The following is a 17,966-nucleotide window of genomic DNA, read 5'->3' on the forward strand; positions in this document are numbered from 1 at the left end:
CTGTCCCCTGAATATCAAAGGAGCCGACAGGTGCTTTCGCTTCTTGTTGGATGGAGTATTCTTTGCCTTAGGTAATACGTATCGCGATACGGGAGTTCAACCATTAATGCGCAAGCGTATATGTCAAAAAGATGCGTTACGTTTACGTATTTGTGTGCACAAAAACTCCCTAATATTACACACAAACTATACAACATATGACAGAAGCTCGAAACAAATGACAATCGATGAAAAGCCCTATTGTCACCAAAATAGATCATAGAGAACAAAGGATTTTTCGCGGAGTGACCCTACTAATAGACGGCCGGAGTGTGACGTCACGGCCAACTGCGGCTATATTCAGTGTTATGATCACTTTCCAAACAAAGATTGTAAACACGTTGAAAAGTAAGGTTTTAGCGAATCTCAAGACTTTTTAATTAGTATAAAATCTAAAAAAAAAAAAATAAAATAAAATATAAAATCTAAAATTTCTAAAAATCAAATAAATTCTAACCTTACTTCAGCCATACATACATTTTATTGATATTTACATAAAACATCATGCTTTATTATTTACACAACCTTGTAAAATTGTTGTAGTAACTATAACAATGAAAAAACATATTGCAGAAAACCGAAATATTCTCTGTAAAAACTGAAAAAATAATAAAAATACAAATTTGCCACACTAAACAAAGTTTGTTTGGAAAGGTTTGGAAAAATCTGACATGACATATGTCAATAAAAATTGACACTTCTACGTCATTACTCCGGCCGTCCATTCTTTAACATAACTGTATACTGTGCTTAAGCTTTGACATTTGATTTGTTTTGTCTAATAATTATTTATACTCGCATACATACTTGTAATTTTAAGTAATGTATATCCACTGTAATTAAGCTTTGCATGCTCGTGGATCAAAAATTAAACAAATAAATGATTGTATTTACATGTTTTTGGTTTGGAATGTTGACTTGATTTCATAAAACAGAATTTTAAAAATGTTGTTCTAAAGCTATTTTTGTGGCATTTTAATATCATTTATGATCTTAATTAAATTCTTATTAAATATATAGAGTCTTTTATTAAGCACTTAAAATTCAGGCCAAAGAAGTTGGTAATCATTGACCTATAAAACCGAAACAGACGAGCCACTCTGCAGCGCTACTGAGTGGATTCACAAAGTGGCCTAAACAGGCGATTTTGTAGCCCCAATGATTGTGGCCAGCCACTGTCGCCGATCCTCGCCACTGTGGCGTCCATTGCAAAATCATTGGCGCTACAAAATCGCCTGTTTAACCCATTTTATGGATAAACAGAGTAGCGATGCAAAGTGATTCGTCTGTTTTTGCGCCTAGCGACGGTGATGGTTTGGCCACAGTATAAAGAGGGGCAGTAGAACTTTTTTCCGAAAAATTGGAAGTAAAATCGTTAAGGCGCATGGCGACCGCGCAAGGTTCCCAGTCGCTAGAGCACCACTCTCGCATTGCTGGTCGCGTAGAAACGTACGGGTTAACAGGGAAAACCCGCATCCACCACTGGTGCATTACCAATTGCGTACTCTGCCGGTAGTACTTCTTGAGATCAAAATGCCGACATAGAAGAAATTTTACTGTCCCTGTATGTATACTGTGGTTTGGCCAACGTGCGTCGTTCTCAAAGAAAGGATGATGCCGTCCGTCAGACCAAAATCCACATCAACAGTGACGTTTTTGGGATGCAGAGAATTTATTTTTATCTGAATTTTATTTTATTTTATCTCATGGAATTTTATCTGTATTGGTAACTTTATCAATGAACGACTAATCATGATAATTTTTAACACAAAGCCTACCAAATTACCAAATTAAAGTCTATATATTTTAATCTAATCTAAAGATGAAGAAGTAGAGGAAATATATTAAATAGAGGCTATCTCAGAGAATAAGAGACTATCTCCCTAACAACACACAACATTCCAGGAATGGACTACCAAAGTTCTATCAATATTTGAATGTCCTGGACATTTAGGGAACATTCGGTGAACATCTGATTAAATTATTCGTGGAATGTTACCATAAGACATTCTGTGAACATACTACCAATGTTCCTATATGTTCATTTTCAAATTCACGGCGCATGTATTTGTGCATGGTGCTTAGAGAGGGCATCACGTGACTAAAAACGACCAATGACCTCACTTCAGACTTCGGTGCTTCGGCCATCTTGACATGCATCTTGGCCTTGGCCACCTTGCCGTGCGTGATCGTTGTTTGTTTTTATTTGTGCTTTTTAAGAATATTTTTTAATTCGGATACTTTTATAATAACTTTAATAGTATTATTAATATAGTGCATAAAATCAGTTGGAGTAGCAGAAGCAATGTAGATAAAAAATCTGCAGGAATAATGTTTCAAAGGTTAGTATATGTAAACAAAGGCATGCCCCTATTTCAGAAAATATCCATTTATTATTTTAATAATTGCGAATAAGCCACAAACTTGCTTATTCCTAACTAAAATAGTAAATAGAGTTAATAACAAACGGATTATTTGTAAAATTAAATTTTTTTTTGCGTTTTTGCTAATGTATGCGTTTATAAACAGGATGGTAGACCACACACTATAATAGTACCAACTAATGAATACACAGTATGAATAGTACAGTCGGTTCGCTAAACTTAGTCTCAGACACAACTGGCTAGTGATTTTAGTAAATAATTTTGACAATTTGGTAGAATTGGCAAAAAAATAACTAAATAGTTAGTAATTTTGGCAAAAATGGCCAAAAACAAAAAAATTACCTACTAAAATCACTAGCCAGTTGTGGCTAGGGAAACGACTATACTAATAAACAATTTCTAAGCTGCTTTTTATAATATTTTGTGAGTTCATTAATCATATTTTTTATTTAAAACTAAAATTTGTTAATAATGCTCAGTAATGCATATATTTTGTATTTTTAGCTTTCCAGAAGATCCTGCAAAGAAGGCATGAAGTATTGATCAGATTTGTTAATAGAGCAGTATGTTCAAAACATTTTTTAGAAAAAGATATTGACAGAACTTCACTTTCAACCGTTTGAGAGACTGTGCTGTTCCAATAGCTTATATCACACAGGTAATATACTTAACCCAATTACGAATACAATTACAATATACAGTTGGAAAAATTAAAGAATAGGGCTTTTCATTTACAGTCATTTGTTTCGAGCTACTGTCATATGTCGTGATTATATAACATATGACAGAAGCTCGAAACAAATGACAATCGATGAAAAGCAATATAGGGCTTTGTTCATTGTCATTTGTTTCGAGCTTCTGTCATGTGTCACATATATTAATATATCTACGTCATACGTCTTTGGTTTGTATCATTGATTATATAAATAACGTATGACGTAGATATATTAATATTATGTGACACATGACAGAAGCTCGAAACAAATGACTGAATGAAAAACCCTATAACGATGAACGATCACATCAATCACTTATTTTGTATAGGGCTTTTCATTCACAGTCATTTGTTTCGAGCTTCTGTCATGTGTCACACAATATTACTATATCTATGTCATAAGTTATTGGCATATACCAATGATACAAACCAAAGACGTATGACGTAGATATATTAATATTATGTGACACATGACAGAAGCTCGAAACAAATGACAGTTGATGAAAAGCCCTATTTGCTGTCTTTTTCTATAAATCACAAACGTTTGTTACCTATAGAAAAAGATCATCATCATCATTGGCTCGACAGCCCTTTCTGGGTCTTGGCCTGTTCCAGGATTCTTCTCCACTCTGATCTGTTTCGTGCTTTTTTTCTCCAGTTTTTTATTTTTAATGTTTTTATATCATTTTCTATTTGTTCTAAAATAGAAAAAGATAGCAAATACAAAATAAGTGATTGATGTGATCGTTCATGGGTATAGGGCTTTTCATCGATTGTCATTTGTTTCGAGCTTCTGTCATGTGTCACATAATATTAATATATCTACGTCATACGTCTTTGGTGTGTATCATGGGTATATGCCAATAACATATGACGTAGATATATTAATATTATGTGACACATGACAGAAGCTCGAAACAAATGACTGTGAATGAAAAGCCCTATAGGGCTTTTCATTCACAGTCATTTGTTTCGAGCTTTTGTCATGTGTCATATAATATTAATATATCTACTACATACGTTATTGGTATATACAATAATAGATACAAACCAAAGACATATGACGTAGATATATTAATATTATGTGACACATGACAGAAGCTCGAAACAAATGACAATTGATGAAAAGCCCTATTCTTTCATTTTTCCAACTGTAGATACCGTTGTTCTTCATTATCTACATCAGAGATCTAAGTTGACATTGTTGCCCAATTACAAAAAATTTTTGAATTCATTTTAAGTCCAATATATCACATAATTATTGCGAAGTAGATTATACAAGAAAACAGATTAATATTGAATGCAAATCAGGGCCGGCCCTAGGGTTTGCGGCGCCCTAGGCGAAAACAAATTTTGCGCCCTCATTACAGTTGAAAAAGTTCAACTAGCACTTTACCGGGACACGGTATTTCAACTCTGTGTTATGTTAATAATTTAATTTAATTTAATAAACCTTTGATTAATGACTGGGATATATAAATAAAATAACTGCTATTTTACATAACACAAACTTTAATTTCATAAAAAGCAAATGTAATTACATAAGACGTACTTTAACCAAAGGCATATGGGTTTAATGGGTCAAAGTTGAATTCTGTACATATAATTTTCATCATAAAAAACGGAGACTCAAAGTTAGTCTACAAATCTTTTATAACACTGTCTTAAACAATACACTGACTAACATATTGCAATATTGTTTGCTATTGGATTACTGTTCTATTAACTTCGGACTGAAAGTCACTTTTAAATACAGATTAGAAATTAACAGTATTTCTTGGCTAAAAACTAAAGTCCTAAGGGCACTTTTCTTGCTTTCTGCTTAGCAAATTCTTGAATGAGAACTTTTAAGTCTACTTGTCTTGCTCTCTCACTTTCAATAGATATTGTCGCCAGACCTACAAGTCTCTCCTGGCACATTGTACTGCGGAGATAGGTTTTAATTAATTTAAGTTTGGAAAAACTCCGTTCTGCACTAGCTACAGAAAGTGGCATCGTAAGCAAAATACGAAGTGCTACACATATGTTAGGAAATCCATTCTCAAGGTTGTGTTGGTAAATGTAGTTTAGGACTTCTTCAGGGCTTGATATAGAGTCGATGAGATGATGAGAAATTGCTTTCAATTCAGAACACAGTCCTACAGCATCAATATCAGATTCAATTAAACGTCCATCTTTTTGAATTCCTAATGATTTTTCTAAGTTGTTGCACATCGACTTAACCTCAGATGTAGTCTTGTTTTTAAGATCAGTAATGTTGTATAAAAATCCAAAGACACCAGATACTGTATTTAACTGGGAAAATCTTTCTTTTACCGCATTAGCAGCCGTGTCTAAAAGAGCAAAATAAAATTGAATCTTGAAACTTTCTGACGGGTCACTGGCAACATTTGCTGATTCATCTGTTGATTCATAATCAAACATTTTCTTCTTTTTTCTTATTCGGACCTTCTCCCTCTCAAAAATTGGTTCTATTCCAACTTCTTCTGCTACTTCCTTAGCATCAACCAGAACTCTCTGAAACTGTACATCACTTCTGGCTGTAACCAAAAACTCTTCGGTTTTTTTCAGGTGACTAACTGCTTTCTGGAGACTCAAATCCTTTTCTTGTAGTATCTTACTGGTTAGGTTTACCTGAAATAAAATATTGTGCCATGTAACAAGGGCAACAATAAACTTGAAGTCTGAGAGGTGTTTAAGTAATCCAAGTGCTTCTACCTTCGCAATACTGCCACTTGATCCTTTTAGAGAAGTGTCCTCAGAAATCTCCTCCAAAGCATCACACACATGAGACAAGTGGTACCGCAGAGGCGTTAGTGCATCAATTCGACTGGACCATCTTGTATCACTTAAGGGTTTTAATGTCAAAGCTGGAACATGACGGCGCAAAACATCCCATCGTCGAGTTGATGCCGAAAAAAACACATATGTTCGTTGAACCACATCGAAAAAAGTAGTAACCTCTACACAGCACGAAGCTGCATCGTTCACAACAAGGTTCAAAGTGTGTGAGCAGCATGGAACATAAAATGCACGTGGGTTGACATCTAAAATTCTCTTTTGAACTCCACTTTCTTTTCCTCTCATGTTGCTTCCGTTGTCATAACCTTGCCCACGAATATTCTCTACAGGCAAAGAAATCTCTTTTAACTTTTCTAAAACTACTTCCGTCATATACTCACCACTGGTACTTTCAGTGAGAGGCACAAATCCCAAAAAGTGTTCTTTTACAAGTACTTGATGATAACTAGATACTTCTGTTGAGGATGCCAGAGATGACTTTGGTAGTTCAACAAATCGAATAATAATTGTCATTTGCTCTACGTGACTAACATCTGGTGTGCAGTCTAAAATAATAGAAAAATATTTAGCCGTATGTACTGAGGACAATATATCTGCATTTATTGCATTAGCTAAAGTTTGAATCATCTCATTTTGTATATTTTTCCCTAAGTAATGAGTGTGCCTGTTGACATCACTTTTGATTTTTCTTAGATGCTCATTCATTATTGGGTCAAACATGGCCAAATATTCAATAAATTTTAAAAAATTTCCGTTGTCATTAACATCTAATTTTTCTGTCGTGCCGCGAAATGACAAGTTTTGGGACCCAAGAGTTTTGACGAGAGCAAACAGCCGTTCTAGAATTTTCTGCCAGTAAATTTCCTCTTGTTTTATTTTTTGTTCATAAACATTGTCAACAGTTAAATTTTTTTTAAGTGCTTTTTTCAGTGTTTTCCATTTTTCAAAGTTTTGAAGGTGATCATTTGATGTTTCGTGCGTTTCAAGGAGGGCCGACATATTGTGCCAGTCATTACAACCACTTTTGCCTAATGAAGAAGAGACATTTATGCCGCCAAACACCTTACAACAAAAACAGAAAACTTTGTCCGTAGATTTTGAGTATTGAAGATAGTCTCGGTACACATATTCACCATTTGGAAGCCTCCTTCTATAATGAAAGTCAGAAAATTTTCTGTTATTCACACCCTTCGGAAATTTTCCTTTTACTTGGTCAGGTCCATGCTCTACTAAAATTGATATGTCCTTAAGTACCTTAACCATTGTTTAATTAATAAGACCACTGTCGATGGAATAATTCATATTTATTACTAATATGTTATTCAATACATTTTACATCCAGTTTTTCTATAACTACTTTTCTTGCCCCGTTGTTCTCCCCTCTACCTGTCAGTCCGCATGGAACATCACCGCAGAACAGTAAGTGCCAGATGGCCATCTCTCTCAAAGCTACCAACTCACTTTAAGCTGTGTTTACACTTAAAACATCCCAACTTATCACCCTCACCCTTAATTTATATCTACCCAAATATGATTAATATGATTATGTAAAACCTAACTGAACAATTTTTTTTTTTTTTTTTTTTTACTTACTCTAGAATGAAATCATTGTATTTCTTTGGCATATTTGTAACGCGTCTGCTTCTACCTGTTTGAGACATATTATCAGATGGATAATTAACAATAATGTTTTGTTCATTATCTGACCTGTAAACTGTATCAGTTGATGATCTGTTGCCAGTGTCTGAAGAAGTAGCCATGTCCAGCAAAACTGGCTCACCTTGGGTTTCCATCGTTAACTTCTCCAAATTTGATTCAGATTGTGTTATACTCTCACCTACCGGATGTACTACGTTTGGTAGTTTTATATATTGAAAGTCATTGTTACTGTCAAGTTCATTTTCCCTGTTGTTTGCAAACTCAGTGCTACACCTGCCTACCTGATTCGTATGACGCTTCCATACCTGACCACTATCTAATCTGCAATAATAAGTTTTCTTACCTACTTTATTTATTATTTTAGCTGCCACCCACAACTTTCGGTTTGTTTCCCTATAGTCTCTTACCATAACCCTTTCTCCTATTTCAAAACATCTTTTCTCCTTTATAGAAATATTTTGCTGTTCTTTACTGGGCTTTTCGGCCATCATTGATATTCTTGTTCGCAATGATCTATTATATACAAGTTCAGCTGGTGACTTTTCTGTTACTGGGTGTTTTGTGTTGCGATATGTTAGTAAATATCTTGATATTAATGTAGACAGTGGAATACCAGAGTTTCTTGGATCATCTAGGGCTGTTTTCAGCTTCATTTTAAATGTCCTGACATACCGTTCTGCAGCTCCGTTGCTGGATGGATGGTAAGGTGCCCCTGTTAAATGCTTAATCCCATTTTTCTTAAAGAATATTTCCATGGTTTTGTCAACTAGTTGAGGTCCATTGTCACTCACACATAACCTTGGTAGTCCCATTCTGGCAAAAACTTCCCTTAGTTTTTCTTGCGTTTCTGCTGCTGTCGCCCTACTCATAGGAAATACCTCTACCCATTTGCTGTAAGCATCCACCAATATTAAGCACAACTTGCTTTTTAATTGCAAAAAATCTATATGCACTCTGTCAAATACCTTGTCCACTTCAGGCCACGGTGAAAACTCTGATGGAGGGTTGTCTCTATTCTTTAAACATGGACCACAACTTTTTACCCTATGCTCTATGTCGGAATCTATTTTAGGCCAGTAAACATATGATCTCGCTAATGACTTGCACCTGACTATTCCAAAATGTCCTGCATGGAGCTCATCGAGGATTTGTGGTCTTAGACTTGATGGTACCACAATACGATGTCCCCACATTATTATGTGCTCATCTAAATACAACTCTTGTCGTTTATGGTAAAATGGCATTATTTCATCACTTAAATGTTTGGGCCATCTTTCCGTTTTAATATACATCTTTATTGCCCTTAAAATGCCATCTTTGTCTGTTTCTTCTCTAAGTACTTTGTTGTTAATTGGCCAGTATTCTATAGACTCCGTGAAATGAATATATGTCATTCCTTCCGCTGGTTCCTCTACTGTTCCCGTAACCTGCACTGGTGACCTTGATAAATAATCAGCTACAGGATTGTTTATTCCCTTGATATGTTCAATACTGTAATCAAACGATGACAAAAATAAAGCCCACCTTTGTATCCTGTTTGCGGACATTTTAGGGATGCTCCTGTGTTCTCCAAATAATGCAACTAGCGCTTTTTGATCTGTCCTTAATTTAAACTTATTACAGCAGAGGTACTGGTAAAATTTATTTATGGTAAAATGAACTGCTAAAGCCTCTTTTTCAACTGTAGAATATTTTTTTTCTGCTGGCATGAGAGTTCTTGACACACATGCTACTGTTCTCTCCTCTCCCTCTTTAACTTGGCTTAACATGCCTGAAATACCCTTGTCACTTGCATCTGTTGTTACTATTATTGGAAGGTCAGGGTCAAAATAAACTAAACAACTATCTGATGCTATTATATCTTTTATAATATTGAATGCCCTTTCACATTCTTTTGACCAGAAAAACTTTACATTACCTTTTAAAAGCTTGTATATTGGTTCTAAGATCTGGGCAGCCCGAGGTATAAATTTATGGTAATAATTTACTAGCCCTGTAAAAGCTCTAACTTCTGTTATATTTTCTGGTTTAGGTGCATTTATTATTGCAGCAATTTTACTATCTGTTTTCTTAAGGCCTTCTTTTGATATTTTGTACCCCAAGTATTCAACTTCCTCTTTAAAAAATACACATTTTTCTTTACAAACTGTCAGCCCAGCCTTTTCAAGTTTGCTAAGAACTTCCCTCAAGTTAGTCATATGTTCTTCTGCTGTTTCCCCCGTTACTATTATATCATCTAAAAAGTTTGTTACATTTTTCATGCCCTTAAAGAGATTTTCAATTTCTCGTTGAAATATACTACTTGCTGATTTTATTCCGAATGGTAATCTTTTAACTGCGTACAAACCCCTGTGAGTGTTCCACGCTAACAACTTACTTGATTCAATATTTAAGGAGAACTGCATATAAGCTAGTTGTAAATCAATTTTTGAAAAACGTTGACCTTTTTTTAGTTTATTCCATAATTCATCAATTTTTGGAAGTGGATATTTCACATCTTCTAAATGTTTATTTATTGTTGTTTTGTAATCCCCACATATTCGTATTTTCCCATTTGATTTTTGAACAAAGACTAAAGGTGTTCCCCAATCTGAATTGTCTATTAATTCTATTACTCCCTCTTTCTCTAACCTATCTAACTCTAACTCTACCTCTTTCGCATAGGCTAAAGGAACAGCTCTGTGCTTGCAAAAAACTGGTTTAGCATTTTCCACAACTTTAATTGAAATTTCCTTATGATTAAAGTTTCCTAACTTACTAGTAAATACGTTTGAAAAACTGTTTATTAGATCTAGAATTTTACTATTACTTACAATTTGATTCATCATTTCAAGCCTAATATTGAAGGCCTTTATCCAGTCTCTCCCTAGAATATTTGCAGAACCTTTTTGAACAACGTATAGCTTTACTGGTATTTTCTTGCTTTTATAGCCCATATCTATTATAAAATATCCCTCTGGTGAAAAGACACTACCTTCATAACTTTTTAGCAACAGATCATCACTGGTTAGCCTAAAATGAGAAAAATTATTTATATATGTTTCTTTTGTGATTGCACTTATACCAGCGCCACTATCAATGATCATCTCATATATTTTGCCTTCAATCTTTACCTGGATTTTAAAGGGATTGTCTACCTTGACTTGTACATGGCACAGATCAACAATTCTTGATTCTATGCTGTCTAATGTATAAATGTCCTCTTCCGCCTCACTATCTATAAAATTAACACTATCTTTATGTGCCAAACAGACCCTAGCCAAGTGCCCAATTTTTTTACATATATTACAAATGTAATCTTTATATTTACAACTATTTTTGTGTTTATTTCCACATATCTTACATTTTGACATCTGATTGACACTTGAATTTACATTGACGTTTGAGCTGCCATGCATTGTCCGCCTTGTCCCATGTTGCCAACCTCCATCCTGTCCCTGCCGACGAACTCGAGAACTCGACGATGACGAAGCTTGCTGATGATCTATCACATGAACATTTACAGTTGACCTCGAGCTTGTTTTTGAAGCCATAATAGCATTTTCTGTCTTCATTGCCAAACTCACCATCTGCTCCATTGTCGCCTTTTCATCCTCTTCGCATAATCTGTCGAGAATTTTACTAGGACACATCCCACTCACGAACTTATTTAGCAGCACTTTGGTTAGATCTGCCCCAAACTTGCACGTAACTGCAGCACTTCTTATCCTAGCATACCAGTCCGCTATTTTTTCCTCAGTTTCTTGCCGCAGGTCAAAAAATGTACATCTCTCTCTCCATGTACTCACTTGACCTCCGTAATGGGTAGCTAATAACTGTGATAATTCTGCAAATGTTTTGGTTTTGGGAGCTTCTGGAAAACATAGATCTCTCAACAAGGTGTATGTGGGTGCACTTACCGAACTGATTAGGATCGCCACTTTAATAGCTTCCTCTTCAACCCCATTTGCCACAAAATGTTGTTCCAATCTTTCTTCGTAAATATTCCACGGTTGTAAATCTGGAATAAATTCTTCGAACTTTTTGTTCGCCATCTTGATTCACTAACAAAGGTACCGGACATCGGTTTACATAAAACAATTAGTATTTACTTCGTTACCACTTTTATCCTCGTCGCCATTGATATGTCCTTAAGTACCTTAACCATTGTTTAATTAATAAGACCACTGTCGATGGAATAATTCATATTTATTACTAATATGTTATTCAATACATTTTACATCCAGTTTTTCTATAACTACTTTTCTTGCCCCGTTGTTCTCCCCTCTACCTGTCAGTCCGCATGGAACATCACCGCAGAACAGTAAGTGCCAGATGGCCATCTCTCTCAAAGCTACCAACTCACTTTAAGCTGTGTTTACACTTAAAACATCCCAACTTATCAAAAATGGTTCGTAAAGTTTGGCGATTAATATTTAGAGTGTCCCAAGACGCTGGATCAGCATAATCAAGCGTAACTTTGGGTGAGATTGAATTTTCCGGCAGTAATTCCACTGCATTATCTGTAACGTCAACGTCCATTTCAACGAAATTATTTTGAAATTCTTGCAGTTGACGTTCGTTGTTTTCTGCAGAAGTAGATGGCGGTTCAATAGCTGTTATCCTCCTAGGACATTCTTGAGGTTGGATCTGGATGATTCCCCCAGAAGTAGAAGGTGATTCAGTATCTGTTTTCTCTGTAGCATATTCTTGAGGTAGGAGCTGGTTGGTTTTTCCAGAGGTGGAAGGTGATTCATTATAACTTTCCTCCCTAAGAGTTGTGTCATTTGGTTTAATTAAATATTTTTCAAAAGACCCTTTAGCTTTTTTTGCTGACTCCTCTCTTTCCTGTCTTCTTTTCTTAAACCAAGAGCCTGAGTGTTTTCCTGACATCATATCTGGAAAGAAAACAATGATTGGATTAAGCTAACTTCATTTTGAAAAAATGAAAAAATTTTGAATGTCTTTACTCAAGATATGAAATTAGGATTACACCCCCAAGAAGCAAGGACTTCTCTTAAATAAAATTACATTAATAGCCTATTATTTTAATATTATTTATAAATACATTTAAAGTAGGCCTAATTTTGAAATCAATTTGATAGAAATTAGAAGTTAAAAAATTTTACAAAAAAATCCAATGGTCATTCTTGCTTAAAAAGTCAAGTTATACTGTTTTCAACAAAAAATAATTTGTTTTGATAAATATTTGGAAGCAAAATTAGAAATGTCCAGGTGGATTTCAAAACTAATAATTCATTCAACATTCATATTGTGTAATATTAAATAAATTAAACAACCACTCAGTTCGCCCAAATCCCAGAACAGCAGCCAGCATGACCAGCACTCAGCAGCCAGTTCCTAATCAATCACATCGGCATCGTAGGCGAAACAGAGGCAAGTGTTCACAAGGGGTTTTCTTTAAGTTATGATAATTAAACAATCTCAATTTTGATTTGATTTAGGCCTATATACAACAACAATATGACAATGGCCTATATGATATGATGACTGAAAAAAATTATAAATATGAAGAGTATAAGCTACTTACTTGTTAATTCAAACTTCCTTTTGCAGTTTTGTTATCGTAAATTAACAACTACTACTACTGTCAATCAATGCACAAACAAAGTCAACAACACTGCACTACTACACTAAACTGAAAAGTGAAAATGCATAACACGCAGCGCCCTAATGACAGACTAGTACTCTTATTCTGTTCACGCTATGACTGCTGGCTTGACTGAAGTGAAGAGTGTGGGGTTGCCGCGACCACTGCGCCACTAAGTAGGCTTACGCTCAGCGAGGTTGCCAAAACGAGTAATTAATGTTAACGTTAAGTTATAGTTTTGCGTTTTCTTATTTTATAAGACAACTAAAATAAAATATCCTTCACCTTTCATTACCCAGTGATTTTTCTGTCTCTGCGAGTTACACAACTACTACATGAGAAAGTACTACGTCCCTAATTTTGCGCCCTAGGCGGATTTTGCGCCCTAGGCGGCCGCCTAGTTCGCCTATATGGACGGGCCGGCCCTGATGCAAATAAATAAAAACATCAGAAATAGAAAACAACAATTAAGTTATAATCTTAAGTTAAAGTAAATAATAAAAACAATAAATATAATAAAACAAAATACTTATTAGTTTGTGAAAAAGCTATTTCTTTGTGGCATTTTTGTAATTATTGTAACTATTTTAATGGGGAAATAAGCCAGAATTTACTTGAAAAAATAACTTTATTATGGTTTCTACTTCCACATCGGACGTCGTTGTCAAAATACAAAATGTTTTATTATTTTCTTTATTAAATATTATTTATTATTTATTTAAATATTATTTAATTTATTATTTATTTTATTATTATTATTATATGCATATTATTACCTGTAAATATTTCTTCTGATTGTTAATTGTAAAGGATAGAAAAATTACCATTTATTTTATTTTCTTTTAGAATCAGCTGAGAGAAGTGGTCTACAAAAAACCAGGAAGGAAATGGAATATGTGGCTATGAAAGGCAAAAGAAAGGTTTACAAAGCAAATGTGACACATTTTTTTATAGGAATATCAGTAAATTACATTAAAAAAATGTATGAAAAGATTTTTTGCAATAAAAATGTTTATATTTATCAAGGATGCATTATTTGGTATGGCCACATATCGTCAGTGATGTGACAATACCTCCTATCTGTTTTTTCATGAGATTTGTAAGATAGACTAAAAACTTGTTTGGGCCACCTCCTGTTTTCATATATTTTTTGACTTGTTTTGCAGTAAATTTAACTATCTATTTACTACAAAACAAGCCAGAACTTACGTATGCAAACAGGAGGTGACCTTAAAAAATGTTTTTCGTCTCCTGCAAACCTCATGAAAAAAGATATAGGAGGTATTGTCACAGCACTGACGATATATTTCAGAGAATGTCTAAAAAATATACTGTGAATGTTCAAAGAACGTTCGTAGACATTCATGGAATGTTCCAACAAGACATTTAGTCTAAAAAATATACTGTGAATGTCCAAAGAACATTCATGGAATGTTCCAACATTCATGGAATGTCCCAACAAGACATTCAGTCTAAAAAATATACTGTGAATGTCCAAAGAACATTCATGGAATGTTCCAACAAGACATTCAGTCTAAAACATATACTGTGAATGTCCAAAGAACATTCGTAGACATTCATGGAATGTTCCAACAGAACATTCTAAGAATATTTAAAATGCTGACACAGCACATTCCAGGGACATTCGTGTGCATTTGGGGACATTCCAGGAATGTTTGGAATGTCCTGTGAGTACATTCTAGGAACATTCATGGAATGTTTTGTGTTATTACGGCTCGAATATTCCAAAGAAACATGTCATGCTTATGGGGGACTGGAATGCAAAGGTCGGCAAGAAACTAGGGGCAAATATGGACTGGGCGAACGTAATGCAAGAGGCGAAGGCTTGATCCAGTTTGTCTTGAATCATTAATTTACAATTGAATATTCATAAATCTTGAGAAGGCGTACGACATAGTCCTAGACAAGAGCTATGAAGGTATATGAAAGAGAAATGGGTTCCTGTGAAGTACGTAGGGCTCGTGAAGTATATATTATATATATATATATATATATATATATATATATATATATATATATATATATATATATATATATATATATTGATGCACGTTAAGTTGTGACTTCCGGTATACAGAAGAGGCTGTCCGACTTCCACCTTTTCTACTAGGAATTATTTTTTAAAAATTGTGTATTTGGTAAAAGGGGGGCTTATAAAATGGGTCTACCTATTGAGGGGAAAGGATTTACCAAAATAAATTTTGTATATATATACGTATATACCGAAGCGTACAGCATACGTTATGGCTTCCATATATAGGGTAGTTCAAGGTGCGTTGTCACTTCCAGCGGTGTTGTCATATTTTGGAAGTCACAACGACTCGTCTGCTGATTTACCTCTTACTTTAAGCGTAATGTGTGATCTTTTGAAACTTTTACTGTGAATACAGTTGTGAATGCAGTTCTATGTTTTAAAGTTGTCTATTTAAATTAAAAGATTGATATTCTTTTGATTAAACAGGTTTACAAAAAAAATACATTTCGGAATATTTGACGAAACCATATGACTAGGGGGTTTTTGGGGTCGCTGGTCAAGAATCCGGGGTCCGCTGACCTCTATCACGTCAGGTAATGGTAATCTCAAGGTCAAATCAAGATAAACCGACAGTCGCTCTGAAAAAGTATATTAGGGGGTTTTTGTGGTCGCTGATGACGAATTTGTGTCCGCTGACCTCTATCACGTCTAGCTCAAGGTCATTTCGAGGTCAAATCAAGATAAATGGACACGATCGCTCTGAAAAAGTATATTAGGGGGTTTTTGGGGTCGCTGATCACAAAACTGGGGTCCGTTGAGCTCAACCGCGACAGGTAAAGGTCATTTCAAGGTCAAATCAGTTTTGTGGACTTGTCCTGATTTGGCCTTGAAATGACCATTACCTTACGTGGTAGAGCTCAACGGACCGCAGTTTTCATGATCAGTGACTCCAAAACCCCTATATTTTCAGAGCGATTGTGTCGATTTATGTTGATTTGACCTTGAACTAGACGTGATAGAGGTCAGCGGACTAATGATTCGTCATCAGCGACACCAAAAACGCCCTAATATACTTTCTCAGAGCGACTGTCGATTTATCTTGATTTGACCTTGAAATGACCTTTACCTGGCGTGAAAGAGGTGAGCGGACCCCGGATTCGTGATCAGCCACCCCAAAAACCCCCTTGTAACATGGTTTCGTCAAATAGTCCGAAATTTAGTTTTTTTTTGTAAACCTGTATTATTTATGATATGATTGATATTTATTTTACAAATACTAATATTTTATTATTGCTGCAAAATGGATTTTTTGGAATTAATTAAAAAAGTGTTATTAGTAAGTAATTTATTTATGAAAATTATATCAAAAATTTTAATAAATAAATTTGAACTTATAGCAAATGTTAATATTTATTATTTTTCTTGATTAAATTTTGAATTTTAGATTTTATTACAGGCACCGTCCTTTTAATTGTTGATGTACCAATAATAATGTGTAATAAGAAAATTAAATGGCTAAATACACCAGGTGGGGTTGAGCTGCTAAAAAGCTATCTAGATCCATCTTTTTAGAGCAGATTAGTCCCAGTCTGCTACTCGATACTATTGACTGTGCTTCTCCAGTTCTTTCTATCCTCTGACTTTTTCTGCTAGTCTCTAATTCCTGCCCTATATAAATTTTCCTTTACTTCCTGTAACCATTTATTCTAGTTCCTCCGCGTCTCCTTCTAACTCCGGGTTTCCATTGTAAAATTGAGTTTATAGTTGTTACGCTACCTGCTCTCCATATATGCCCCAACCATCTAACACTGCTGAAATCTGAAAATCTGGAATAATATCTACCCGGGTCGAAACATTTTTTTTAATATATGAAAATAGTTATTTATGAAACAGTTCGTGAAGTATGCTTTTTACGAATGCACGTGATGTTTAGAGCACAAGCGACAACGGAGCGAGTGCTATACATCGCTTAAGTTCGCAAAAAGTATTTCACGCACAGTTTCATACAATATTTTATCTACGATAAACAAATAAAAAAACTGTAACTCTTCATCACTGGAATTCATTCCTATTCTACAATTTTTAGAACTTATTTAAACATTCTAATTTCTTTCAAACCACAAAACTGTCAAATTTTTTTTTGTAATTTATTGCTCATTATGTCATCACCATGACAACGCGAAAGTTAAGGATATTTGATTATATGAAAGTGTGTCAAAAACAGTGCGAAAAAGTAAATCCCGTTTAAAATACATTGTTACTTCACGCACACGTTATCCATTAAATAGATCGATGCAGATCGGCCTTATATCGGATCCTCTACTATTAGTCCGTTCGCTGACGGTAAAATATTGCAAAACCCATAAATTTTAAAAAACCGCTTAGATCAGGGGTGGGCAATTACTTTTAAGCGCGGGCCAAAATGAAAGTTTCAAAATGTCTCTCGGGCCGGAGGACTATACCGGATATGTACGCTGTGCCCACGCGAATTTTTTTGGTGTAGTTTATTCCCTGCCCAAGAAATAAATACTATAAGTATTATTTTAAAGCATTTGGACAAAGAAATTTGACTGTTAATAATTAGAAAATGGTAATAATAAATTGTCCTACTTGGGAATACATGCGAAAAACTTGTGCCCAGTAAAATATGTCACGTAATTGAAAAAAAAATGGTCATTATATTAAATCATAAGAAGATCCAGAAAAAGAACCAGATAAAAAATGAAGATATTGAGCAAGTGGACAAAATGAAATACTTACTTAGGAGTCTGGATTACGGAA

General features: G+C 34.7%; 1 long non-coding RNA gene across 1 annotated transcript; it reads left to right on the forward strand.

Moving 5' to 3' along the window:
- The first annotated feature begins 1,895 nt into the window (after positions 1-1,895).
- LOC126884273 (uncharacterized) lies at positions 1,896-14,869 on the forward strand. The gene is made up of 3 exons (XR_007697920.1): positions 1,896-2,381; positions 2,928-3,081; positions 14,036-14,869. It is a non-coding gene; the product is annotated as an uncharacterized LOC126884273 (long non-coding RNA).
- The last annotated feature ends 3,097 nt before the right edge of the window (positions 14,870-17,966 follow it).

This window comes from Diabrotica virgifera, chromosome 5 (assembly GCF_917563875.1).
Source record: "Diabrotica virgifera virgifera chromosome 5, PGI_DIABVI_V3a".
NCBI lineage: Eukaryota > Metazoa > Arthropoda > Insecta > Coleoptera > Chrysomelidae > Diabrotica > Diabrotica virgifera.